This window comes from Haemorhous mexicanus, chromosome 6 (genome assembly GCF_027477595.1).
Source record: "Haemorhous mexicanus isolate bHaeMex1 chromosome 6, bHaeMex1.pri, whole genome shotgun sequence".
Classification (NCBI taxonomy): Eukaryota; Metazoa; Chordata; class Aves; order Passeriformes; family Fringillidae; genus Haemorhous; species Haemorhous mexicanus.
Genome location: NC_082346.1, coordinates 37,369,591 through 37,383,343, shown reverse-complemented (window position 1 = coordinate 37,383,343; position 13,753 = coordinate 37,369,591). Strand labels below are relative to the sequence as shown.

Below are 13,753 nucleotides of genomic sequence, written 5' to 3'. Positions count from 1 at the left end.
GTTGAACTTGAGATAGTTGAAGTTGTCTAAATGCTTATTAACTTTATGAAAAGCCCAAATATTCAGCTTTTGATCAAGTCATTTTTAAAAATTCTTTAAAATTCTCTACAAGTAAGCTAAATTGAATGTAAGTTGCCACGCTTGAAATTAGATAATTTTCAGGTATCTGAGTTGGATGTCTTTGAAACTTCAGACAGAAAGTCAAATAGTCTCCTGCTTATCCTCTCACTTAAACGGCACCCTCTGATCAAAAACTAACTAAAGAAGAGGCTCTCCACAGCATCCAACAAGGAGGGTGGCTTCCAGGGTTAGTGTAATGGGAACTGCAGACAGTTTCTTACCTTTTTGTAGGATGTAAATAGCCACTAACTATCACTAGAAACCAAATCAAACCAAAGAATACAACAACCAGAAAAAACCCAGAAAAACAAAACCAACAAACGGTTTCTGAATCCTTACATTATACAGCAATGTTTTTACATAGCCATGTGTTTGTACTTCTTAAAGGTTGTTTCCTAAACCCTGTTGTCCTGTGTAATGATATGCTAAGTTTAGGGTGGAGTTCTAGCTCTGATTTGTTAAATTTTTATAGATATCTTTATCTTAGTTGTGAATTTAATAGGGATGAAGTATTTCACATGTCCTTTGACAGACAGTTTCTTTCACGGACAGTACTGTTGGTGCAGCAGAGGAGGACTGTGCCATTGAGCCCTGACTTACACAAGGATTTCCTTATGAGGTTTTTAAGGTCTTACTCTTACCACCCTGACAGTTTGTATCTCAGACTGGATTTGGGGCTAGGCAGCAACTCTACTTTATAGTGGGCAGCTTCTCTCTTTACTTTATGGTTGCACCTGCTTCAGTTAGGCTTGGGTTTATTCTCTGACTTTGTTCTGTACTGTGCATATACTTTCTCTCTCTGAAATATATTACTGAGTGTAGTCTTGTTCTGTGCCAAAGCAGGAGATGAAAGCTTTGTGGTCTAACAATGAATAGAGGTATTAAATATTGCAAAGTTGTCTCTTGTGTAAGCATATGATAGCTATATTACAGATGCACATTGGTTCTTGATTTTGTTATTGGAATACTTTTCTAAACTGAAATATAATTCCTTCTTATTGTGAAAAGCATCTGTTATATGACTAGCATGTTGTAGTAGAACAAAAAAGCAGCGTTTGTTTTAGTTTCAGTCTCCAACTGAATGTCTCATTTGCCAGTGTTTAGAATGTATTTTTGTGGAGGAGAATAAGGGTGTTAGTGTTTGCTTCCTCCCAGATTTTCAGTATATAGTCTAGTGATAAAAAACGTAAAAATATATAATCACTAGTATTTCCAACTCAATACAGAAAACTGAAATGCAGTGTAATAGTAAAAGGAAAATTGCTGTAAATATATCTTTAAAAACACATTTCTGCAATACTAATATAAGTCTAGTTCTGTATTGTGCCTTGTTTTAATTAGGATCCCTTCTTATATGGGGTGGTAAAATAAAACTGCCTTTTAAATGAATTATTGCCAAGTCGTAGGCTTTTTTTCAAAGGTGGATTGCAAATAAGCATGCTGGTAATGCATCTTGGATTCTGGAAGAATAGGTTAGTTGTTTTTTGGTTTTTCATGTAACTTTTTGCTTTCAAAACACAGCAGGTGTTTGAAGATTCCCTTGTACTGTACAAGTTTCTGCTTTTGACTAAAGATAACTAAATTGTCTAATTTAGTTTTACTTATTTGTATGATACAGATGATTTAATTTTGCAATGAAAGTTAATTGTCTAATACAATTTAGTTTAAAAGGTTTACTGTATTGCCTTTCCAAGAGCATATGAAGTTGCACACATGTGTGCGTTTGAATATATAAAAGTAGGAATTTCTGTGCAAGATTTTGAATGTTTTTACACTTGCATCATTGTAATTTTCATTGGCTATTCACAAAGTGAATCATTTTCTATTTGGTTACATTTTGGTTGTGAGAAAATTAAGTGCTGCAAATAACTTTACAATAGATTTTCTCTCTTTTTTCCGTTCACATGTATAAGAGCTGTTAGACTGAATAATTTGTACTCTATGTGGGCCTTGTCTTCTATAAATTGTTGTCTTCTGTTTCAGTTTTATTAGCTGAGAAACAGGAAATAGTGCACAACTCTTCTTCTTTATTACTGAAGTACAAACCAAACAGAAAAAAAATGAGCATGATTAGAAAATGCTTGAAATACACTTGTTTTTTGTACTTCTTGAACTGCATTTCCATTTAAAAATTAGGTGAATGCACTTGAACTGCATGACTGAATATTTGCATTCTATTATTTACTTAATTTCAGTTAATCAATCTCACTCTCAGGAAGAAAACTTTGGATATGAAGTCATAAATGCAATGTTGGTGTTAAGGAATTCAAATAAAATATGGCTTCAGGAATACCAAAGTATAGTCAGTTGTGTTTTGGTAGGTTCCTTAACCTAGGATTATGATTTTGAGAATGATCATTTAACACTGTTCTAACAAACCAGCAGTTACACACAGCATCATGCTGCTTTCTTCTAATTCTTGATCTGATTCTTCCTTCCGTTCTTCATGTTCAGTGTATGTTCTTAAGGAATGAGCAGTGCATGTTCACGTCCCCTGTCTGATAATTTTTTTAGATGGACCAGATTCTTAGAGTGAATTTTAGAATTAAACAAAGCAGCCCACGTCGTTTAAATCCTCAGCAGAGATATTGACCCTTCCTAGAGGCAGGACTTCTTTAAGTGTGCACCTGCGAAGGTGGCCTAACATATAGGATGGATTGCTGTTGGTTTTTTTTGTTTGAAATATTTTTTTTAATGTTTAAAAGCCTGTTGCTCCCCTTTACACTGAATACCATATACTAGAGTACAAACAACCCAGAATTCTGTCTTAAAATGAAAATTTAAGTAGTGAAATAATAAAAGGAACTACAGAGTGCATATCTCTTCTACTCTTTAGATTTTTCTCTCAATTTACATAAATATTTCCAAACAGGTGAGCAGTCCTCTATTTCAAAGTGTCTGATGCCAGTTAAAAAAATAGAGATATGTTCATTTTTGCAAGACCATGTTTAGTGTATAAAAATTGAATCATATCACCTCTTTTAAATATTTTTAAATTTGATGTGCGCTGTGATATATTATGATGTATTATTTCATACTCTGAAAGTATATTATAAATACAGTTTGCATAATCCAAAAGCACATTCACTCCTTTGTATAACAATAGGAAATATGAAAATATACCAAAATTACTAGGTAATATAATAATTTTGATTATATTTACCTTTTTCATTGTATCCTTTATAAGATGAAAGAAATAGGTTACTTCAAGTTTTTAATGCATAAAATTAATTCTAATAAAAAAAAAGACCATCAATACAATTTCTTTTTGTATCTATGTGTAGAGGAGAAGTTTCAGGGAAGAAGTTGAAAATAATTGTATTATTACCATAGAATATAAAAATGTATTATTTTTATGGCTTTCTAGCTTGTTCATTGGAGCAACAGATGTAATTTCTCTACAGAGATATTTTTCCTGTTGTCTTCTAGATCCCATTAATTGTATTTGGAATAAATAAAAGAATACTCAGATGTTTTAATTCCTCTTTGCCAAATGGACTAGCTTTAGTACAGTGGTGCTTATATGTTAAAATGCATGCACTGAAAGATTTGCATTCCTTGATACTTTCATCTTAAATTTACATCCACATCAATGTTGAAGAAAATATGTGAGAAAAATGGTGTGACCGCAGATACTTACAGCTATCTTTCCTGATTCTCATCAATTAATTAATCCAAACTATTCTTTTAATTTGGATCTCAAACCAGTTAAAATAGGTTTATGTTTTCTTAAAAGTATTTGTTTTGTTTCTATAATGAGTAACCATTTCTGATATAGTAAATCAATTTCATGCATTTAGTGAAATACTTGACACTGGGTAGTGTGCCATAGACATCCATCTTCATCAATTTCACCTTCATTTTAGAATATATTCTGAATTTTCTAGAGAAGAAGTCTAGATATGAGCATTTTGGCATTAATCTAGACTACTACATATTTTCAGTGTGTTGACAGAAGAACTAAGGTAAAGGGTGAGGAAAATTATAGAACTTGTGATCTTAGCAAATTTTTTTTTAACTGAATATAGAGAAGGCACTGGGCATAATACCGAGCTGTTACCATATACGTTAAATGCATATATTTTATATCTACTCATACCTAACCTAAATTACCACATCTTTATCATCATACCTAAAATAAAAATGTGCATGCTATTTTCTATTTTGAGAAGGTCTTTTTCTTGTCAACACTTTTGTTGTCCAAAAGCTGATCCTGGAAGAAATTTCCAGCCTTAGAATTTGATCCATTCCTGTAAATACAGCAATCTATATGTTTTCATTTTACCTACATGCTTTGCTAAAAGATAAGTACAGTCACAGAATTTTATCTGTTTTCTTGATATAAAAATTATGATTTTTCTGAATATTTTTCTTATCTCATGACTAGCTCAACTTGTCTTACTTTTAATTTTTTTTTTTTTTTTTGACTTAATGGCTGGGCAGTTTCCATCTCTTGCAAAGTTTTGAAATTTGAAGAAGCATCTAATGAAGTTACTGATTGCGTATTTGAAAAGAAGGTTTACAGAATCAAAATATATGCACAAATATATGTGTAAAATATTTGTGATCCACTTTTTAAAAAGATTATTTGCTGCTTTTTAATCCACAAACTATTTGGATTTGTTTAGACTCTAAAATGAAGTCTGCACTTTCATTTGTAAGTCTAGTTGGAACATAACTAGTACTGAGAAGAAAAATCCTATTGTAACACTATAGCTCATAAATTTTTTTCCTTAAAGAATTGAATGTTCATGTAGTAATCAATAAGTATACACTGCTTTTCTTCATTAACCAAAAGGCTTAGCTTTGAAACAATAAAATTTCTGTATTTTGCTTTTCTGCAAAATTTTATTACCATTATTTTGAACAACCACTTTATTTTTCTGTGCCCATATATTACAAAACTGAACTAAAATCAAAAGCACTTGAACAAAATCAAAGGTTCCAAAGCACATAGTTAAAGGTCTATGAGCTTTATAGTATAAATATTCTTTAGGATATGTTTAGTGTTTAATTGTTACATAAGAATTGAGATCATAGGTACAAATCTAAAAGTTGTTATTTCTATTTCCTAGATTTTTCAAGGATATATTGTAGGACTTCTACTATTAAAGGACTATTTTCCATTGTGAAATTGAATTTTACCTTGAGGTCCTCCCATGGCAGCTCTGTTTTAATTTCTCCTAATTTCCTTTGGTATAAATCTTCTATATCACTTAATTTTAGTGGATGAACCATTATTAAGATGAAAAAAATCAGATGCCTTTGGAAGCATTTATCTAAATCAAGAATGCATTGGACATTAAAAAAGTGTTCTTTTATCTCTAGCCAAGGATATTAAAAACAAAGGTGGCTTTTTTTTTTTCCTAACAACTGAACACAGCATGAGAGTTTTTCTGGTATGCACTAGTTTTCAAAATGAGCTGCAAAGTGTATTAGTCCATACAGCCCTAAAAACCTTAGCTCTTCTAGAAATGAGGGAACCAGTTAAAATCAGATATGCTTGTTAAAGAAAAGCCAGCATATGGCGTCTTATAGTCATTACATAGGCAAAACAAAAGCAGATACTTCAGTTTCAGAAATCTGCAGAGCAGTGACATGGCATTCCATTCAATTTTTTACCAGATATCACAGACTGGAAATGTGAGCTTTGGCTGATACTGCTGGGAAGGAGAGTGCGTCAGGCAGCTGTAATTCCCATCCTGTAAAGGTACTGATACTTAAAGTCTCTGTAGTCCAAATTGGTACGCAAAAATACTCAAATGTTGAATTTGGACCTTAGATATATTTTTCAAATTTCTGCCAACTATTCTTAGGTGTTCTGTGGATACATTTGCAGTTTTTTGCTCTTTAGGTAAGAGTGAGGAGAACCTTTTCCTTACTTTGGAGTTGTTTGCAGGTTGCTTCCTGAAACACTGTCTGTGGAATGCAGTTCTAGTGTTTTCATAGTGTTTCACTAGAAAAATAGGTTTCTGACGTCAGTGGCATCCAATTGTTTTAAGCCAGGCCAAAATTTTGTTACATGGACTTGCAAGTTTGGTTGCTCTAAAATCAAGTTTTGGTGCATTTTGAGTCTCATTGAATCTTAAAAAAAAAATGAATGCTGGTTTTAGTGTGATCCTTAAAAGTGTGGTGGTTTTGAAAAGTGTTTCAGTGCAGGGTGAGCTGCAGACAGTTGTTCCAGTGCATATCTTACCAGCATCAGGTTTGTCTGCAGTACATAAACTAAATTCACTTGTTGAATAAGATTTTTTTTTTTTTTTGTGGTATGTCCTTAAGGAATCATAAAGCCTAGAGAGTAACTGACATTAACGTGACACCATGTACTGTAAAACCCATTCCGTTTTATATATTTTCAGGGAGTATGGAGTGGCACAGGAAGGAAATGCCATATCGCTGGAAAGTTGCTCTAATTCAGCACAGGATTCTTGTGAGAAATTACTTCTAATATTACATCATCCTATTCTGTTTTTCACAGTTTACAGTCTAATTTCTTCATTTTTTTATGCCACTTTTGTTCATATCAGTAACCACATTAAAATACATTTAGCAGATTAAATAGGTTTTCATGAGTGTTAGTGCACATCTGATAGAGTGATAGTTTAGTACTATAGATTTTACCATCTTGCATTATATGAAGGCTTATGGGTTTGTTAATAAAATTATTTTTCCTTTTTAGTAAGGCCTGCTTTTTTATGATACAACATTTTACTGGCTAACATGAGATTCAACAATTAAAAATAAGTCTCAGCTGCTTTCACTCTAACAAATATTTCTGACAATAATATAGGCAGCACATTAGAAGGGGGAAAAAAATCAGTGCCCTCGCCAAAAAAAAAAACCAAAAAAACCCAGGAACAAAAAAAAGGGAAGAAAAAAGGCAATTGGCTATTTACTTTAATTGGCTATAATTATTATATATAACAAGATTTTAAAGTTTTGATTTTATTTTGCTTGAGTTTGCTACCTTTCTCCAACTTATGACTGCTTTTCAAACGCTGTAGCTTGAAGGAAAGTACTTTCCTTTTTTCTCTACTCTGTAATGTCAAAGAGCCCAAAAAAAACTTTTTTTTAAATTTTATTTTTATGAGTATTGACAAAGGTCAGGACTGACACTAAGAAAATTCATATTTTCAGATATAATAGCAATCTCATTCTGTAAAACTATCCAAAGTGTGAAAAAATTATTAAGATTAGATTTTCATCATATATTTATAAAAAATATATATGTAACAAAAAGATTATCTTTTAATTAGGGAGCTGTTTTATACTCCTGGTTTTGGGGGTTTTTTAAGGTAGTTAGCATTTGTAGATGATTCATTAATTAAGAGGAGCAAGAAGAGCTGTGGCCAGCTTTATAAACTTCTGTTGAACTCTCTGCCAAATCATAAATGCAATGTCAGATGGAAGAGATCAGTGCATTTTTTTTCTTGTATCTGTAATCCCCAGAAATAGCATATTTTGTGTTTGGCAAGCATAAGCCTGTATTTTTTTCTTCATTTTTAGTGCATTCTTTACAAAGTAATCCCATATACCCATTGGGTATATGCTATATACCAATATGAGTTAGTTGTGTCTTCCTTTTCTTTGAAACTCATTCATTCCAGATTTTGTTCTATTAGTTAGTGATTTCCTCTTGTATGACTCTACTATTTTGCTCCCTTTATCTGTTCTTCCTGAACTACATATGTACACAATTTTTTCACAATCATTTCAATTTCTGAGTACGGCTCTGTAGTCATGATCAACTACAAGAAACTGTCGTCCATTTGTGACTTTGTCTTCATATATCTCATTATTTGGTAGGTTGCCTGCCATCATCTCACTTTAATCTGTGTGCCAGAGATTTGCTTCCTAATATTCTTCATTGATATACATGATCTTACACACAGATTTGGTCAGGAGTGTATTTTTTGTTTCTCGCGGTGATGCACATATCTAGTGTTCCTGTCTGTGATTCCTAGAACATCTTGTCTTGACTGTGGTTATCCTGTAGATACTCTACTTAGAATTTGAATAAGTAATTTGAAAACTGATCCCAGCTCTTTTCACAGACCCTTCCTTCTTACTCATTTTTGGTTACTGTAGACAACATACCCTTTCTTTTCAAGACTATAATTTGTCTGTCAAATTGCATAGCCAGTCTATGACATTTCAGATTGCATGCATCTAAACTTTGCTCTTTGTTTATAAAAATCTTCAAATGCTTGTTCTTCTTTGCAGGTTACCAAAGTCTTATCTAGGTCCTTAACTTTCATTTCTTCAAAAAGCCACTTTCATAGTCATTTGTCTAAAAACTCTCTGATCACACCACTTGAATTTAATTGCTTGCTAACCCTATATCTTGTCAAATGAAAAATGTTGTCCCTGCTCATCAGTTTTCTATACTTGAATTCCTTTTCCTAGAAGGAATTTTACCATGTTGAACTCACACCTTTTGTTAATAATTTCCCCAAATCATGTGTGATCCCTTGCATGAAGAAAGCCTTCTTAGAAACATTTGAGCTTTTGTATTCCTTTCCAGTTCTTTTAATAGATTCTGTCTTGATTGTCAAGTTATAAATGCCAAAGATTATAGCTGTACCTTATGGATTATGAGTTAATGCCATTTTCCCTTTCCTGATTTTTAAGGAGTAATTACAAAACATAAGAACAAAAGGGGATTGAAATATCTGAGTAGTTTCTGTCATTATGTTTATGTGTTCGCTTTTGCTTTAAACACTGATACTTTTCTTTTACTGCTTTAAACACTTTCTTCCATCTCTTTTTCTTCTAGAGCATAGGTCAACATGTTTCCATTAGTATCTGCTGCCATGATGTTCAGTGGTGAGGAAAGTAAGAGGGAAGAGGAAAGAATCTTGATATATCAGCAGCTATTTATAAAATCAACATTAAGCTAGAATAAAGTTCTTAAATTCAACAGTAAAACTGAAGGATGATATATTGATATAAAAAATACTTTTTTTACCATTTGCAGATTTTTTTTCCTGTTACTCTAATTGTATAGAAGACTTAATAAGGATTCCTTGATGTATGTAATTTAAATATTTTTATACTGTGCTTGTATAATAGAATGTTTAAGTGCACAGGAAGCACATGATGTATTTTATTACTTTTCTAAGGTGCTGCTGATGATGTACAAGCAGTATGTTACTCTTCTGAAAGCTATGCTATGTGGACTTTGAATTTTGTGCATTAATAACTGCCATGTAATTAAATTATGAAAATACCTGTTCAGCACATAATATCAGATACTTAACCTTCTTCTCTATAATAGACGAAAAATCTCACATTCAAATGTTTTGGTTGTAATTTGTTTAATGTACTAGTCATAATAATGAAGGCATTTTCTACCTTTGTTAGAAAATTACTTCAGGGTTAGTGCAGGAACAAATCTGTATCTGAATATCAGGTATGTACATATAGTTTGTGTTTTGTATTTTCATACATTACAGTTTAGTTTGCAAGGTCATAGAATAGTTTCTAGAAATGTAGAAACTTAGAGTTTTCATATTGCTGAAGTGTTTCAATGAATGGTAACCTCTTTTTCCTTCTGCTGTGTGGCTTATAATAGTTATTTTATGCTGATTTAATGTCTTCCTTGAGAATACCTTCAAGGACGTCTTTGATTAGATTGATCAGACTTAATGAATATGTATATGTATTGAACTAAATTGTAGGTTGCATTTAAAAATAAACTGTCCTATGTGTATCACATTATAGTAGATTGCAATGAAAGACTAGGGCCATCTATTCTAAATGTGAGATCAAGTAACTGAAGCTTAAGTCTATTTAAAAATTATGTAAAAATAAGCCCTATAATTCAGAACTTTATGCAATCTGAAATTTAAAATTAACCTCTTTTACTTAAAAAGAGGTACTTTTTAAAATTCTCTCTTTTTTCCTTTTCCTTTTTTTTTTTTTTTTTTTTTTTCATTAGGAGAAAGAGGCCTGGACATTAGGGGACAGATGTTTTGAATATGAGTTAAATAAAATGTGTCTGCTCTGTGAACTTGTTGCTAGTTGATACCAGTTAGCACTTTTCTTGAAATTAGAGGAAAGTACACATGGAAATGTCTCAGTAGAAACATTCTGTCTTTAAAATACTACTTTTAGATAGTACCTTAGTATCTTAAGAACTTTTCTAACAGTCTATCTGGCATGATGCAGTGTGGGATGTTAATCATATGTGTTTAACTGACAATCACTGTGGTTTAACTGAAAGAGCTCTTCCTTTCTAATGCCTCTGTTCATCCCACTTCATAATATTTGATGTACTACAGGAGCACTATCCTGACAGGTGGCATTGTGAAATTACTTCATCAGGTTTCAATAGAGGCTCTGTTTTTTGAAGTTGGCTTTCTACCTGTCATTCCTGAAAGCCAAGTATCACTTTAACAACTCAATCATTCAAAAAAAGAAAAATTCCTTGCCAAATTTGTGCTCATACACAAGTTATCAATTAATTATAAAAGGTGGGGTTTTTTTAAACTAATTATACTCTGAACAATATTTTATTGCTAAGGCTTTCAATAAGGCTTAGTTTGTTGATATTTATTGAGCAAGTCTCCTCAGGAGGACCAGGCTAAGATGGTTTCACAACTTGGTGTTACTTCAGGACCGACTGAAATAAGAGACAACAAGAATTCTATTTATTAAATAACTTGCTAGATAGCCAGAACACAGAAATCATACTTGCTATGTAGACATGAAGATTTTACTCCAGTGGGAAGTCTCACTGTGACTATAGTTCAAGCAGGTATTAAAACTTAAACTGAAAAATTAAGATGTCACTTGGTTAAGAACAATTCCATAGTTTGTGAAAAGCTTTAGTATATAAAAATTATAAAGATTTTCTATTGTCAAATCCTCCTAGTATCTTATTATTTAATTAGGTAAAACCTTATTTAATTACTTTTAATTATGGTATTTTAAATGATTGCCATTTTTGAAGTTAACTTAATTTCTATTTCTGATCGCTACAAAATTGGGTATGTAAACAAATTTAGAATTAAAATCTAATCACTAATGTTTCTCCCAGATGTTTGTGAACTGAGATTTTTACAGTAACTATTAGTGAAGTAACAGTATAGTTCATAATCTTTTTTATTTACTTGATCATGGCATCCAGTGCTGCAGAACAAAAATTAAAACAGTTATGTAAAATTGTGTTTATTCTATAAAAATCACATCCAAGCGTTTGTTTTGTCAGACTTTTAACAGAAGTGAACATGTTTAGATTATGGAGTTTATAGTGAGCTAAATTAATTGTAGCTAAATTATTCAGTGCATCAGGATCATAAAGAATAAATCAAGAAACATAGAGGGGAGTGTGTGAAAAGGCAAAAATTTATCTGCGGGTAAGAAAGTTAACTACAGGAAAATTCTTTTGAAGTAGTTGGCAACATAAGGTTTATTGTTTTCAGCAAATAAATCTAAAATAAACTGCCTGATGACAAAGGTAAACAATTGTTAATATAAACCAGAGGAATGTTTTTATCATTATGTAACACTGGATGGGTGTATTTTGTATAGATGACAGAATCTGAATAGAAACTGCTGGGTATAGAAAATAAAGAATCTACTAACCTTTAGTGAAGTATTGTATATTATCTCAAAAATTTTTTTTACCTAGGAATTCTGCTAGGAATGGGTATTTCCATGCAAAATTTTATAAAATTCTGTTACTTGTAAAATGGAAATGTTGTTTTTGAGTGTACTTCAATAGATTTTCTTTTCTTTTCTTTCTTTTTTGGTACTTAGGTAAATTGGTAACTGTAAATAGAATAGAATATTTTAAGTGTTGTTATAAGCATTGCATTTATACAACTTCGTGCAGACTTTTTTTTTTCTCTTTTTTTTTCAAAAGCAGTGTACTTGATATAAATATTGAAAAACTAATTCTTATGTATAAATTACTGTCATTTATGGATTTCATATGAGCATATATTTACTGTAACTCTTTTCTAGACACTTGCTTTTGCATTCATATGTTTAACTTTGAAGTCATCAATCTGGATATTTAATAAGTTTAAAAACCTTTTTACATGTTTGCTTTTAGTTAACTTCAAGCAGTTACAGCACATTATGTTTTGTGTAGTTGTATTTGTGCAAGTGTAGTTTGCCTGTCTGCTAACATAAAGTTTTTAAAATTCTCATTGTTTCATTGACAATTGTATCCTATTTTGTTTTCTGATGTATTAAACTTACTTATTTTTTAAGATACACTCACATAGGTAGAACTTCCTTCAAACACAGGGTAGCTTAAAAAGTTCTTGCTAGCCAAATGAAAAGAGAGAATCTGTCTGACCTGTGGGAGTGGAATGGCACTCAGGTTTTCTGCATTCATACTTCACATCCTCTGTCGTCTGTTACAGAGATGTATCTTGATTCCTCAATTCTATCTTCTTGTGTAATGACTTAGAAGGCATAATGTCTGTCCTGATCAATTTTGCAATGACCTTATTCTGATTAATGAAATCTGATGTTTGGAATAATTATCCCTTAAATTACACTTCATGTGTTGAGTTATGTTTTTAACACGAGGTCTGACAATGTGTAAAATAAAAATTGTATTTCAATAATGGCTTACTCAGGCTGGATAATGATTTCTGCTTTCCCTAAGGAAGAAAGCTCAGTATTCAGGAAGGACCATACCATGTGCTGAACTTGAATAACTGTATTTATTGCATATGTGGCAGTAAAGGTGAATACATTAACAGATTGTGTTATGCTGAAATCTCTGATTAAAGTCCTCAGCATCAGTATGAGTTATTGAAGATTTTCCCCTTCAGAAATATGCCCATTGCAAGTCCAGCTGTGAGAAAGTGAAATGTACAAAGTGTACTTTTAAAGTATACAAAGGTGACTGCTTAGTAATGAGCGCTTGCAAAAGAGCCACCGTCCCCTTTAATGCATTTTTCAACCTTTCTCCATGAAACTTCCTGCATTAAAGAGAGGATGAATCAGTGTGTTTCTCCTGCCTTCATGATTTTGCAGATACTTGATGTTTACACAAATAATTTCCAGATTTTGAGAAGCCTAAGCTTACATTTGTCCTTGTATTAGAAGGCAGCCTGTGCCTTTAGCTGTGACTTCTGGATCTTTTCCAGTTGTAATGCTTCATCTGGAGGCAAAGGGAGGGACCACAGTTGAAAACAGTTGCCACATATGAACACACATTTGTTTCATCATATATCATCTCACACCCTTTCCTGGTTTAAATTCCTTTCTTAGAAATTCTTAACATTTGATTTTCTCTTTGGCTGTTAAAACTGAGTCAACTTTTTCTTATATCATAGTCCAGAATGGCTGAAATAATGGACAGTTCTGAGTCCAGTATTTTTCTGTGTGAAATCAGAATTGCTTTCTCTTCTTTGTACATCAGATTTGTGTACATGGAATAGCATTTGCTATTCTTTTACACAGTCACTTCATTCTGAGACCCTTCTGTGGTTCTTCACTGTGGCATGTCTTCATTGCTTAACAACCATCATCAAATTGACTGAATCTTCAGCACTAATGTCTGCTCCCATTTTCCAGATTTTTGACTACATATGCAAATAACACTCTGCATGATCTTTCTATGTTGTAAGAATGGATAGTTTAGCTTTTCCCTCTTTAATTCATGAAT

General features: G+C 32.1%; 1 protein-coding gene across 5 annotated transcripts in view; it reads left to right on the top strand.

The window, feature by feature from the left end:
- Positions 1-13,753, top strand: part of NOVA1 (NOVA alternative splicing regulator 1) — a 145,009-nt gene that overhangs the window by 50,006 nt on the left and 81,250 nt on the right. The window contains exons 2-3 of one of the 5 annotated variants that reach the window (XM_059849840.1): positions 5,746-5,830; positions 6,480-6,550. The exons of 3 other annotated variants lie outside the window; for them this stretch is intronic. The gene's annotated coding sequence lies outside the window, so the exon portion shown is untranslated. The remainder of the gene's footprint in view (positions 1-5,745; positions 5,831-6,479; positions 6,551-13,753) is intronic. One more of the 5 variants, XM_059849841.1, reaches the window with a different exon arrangement.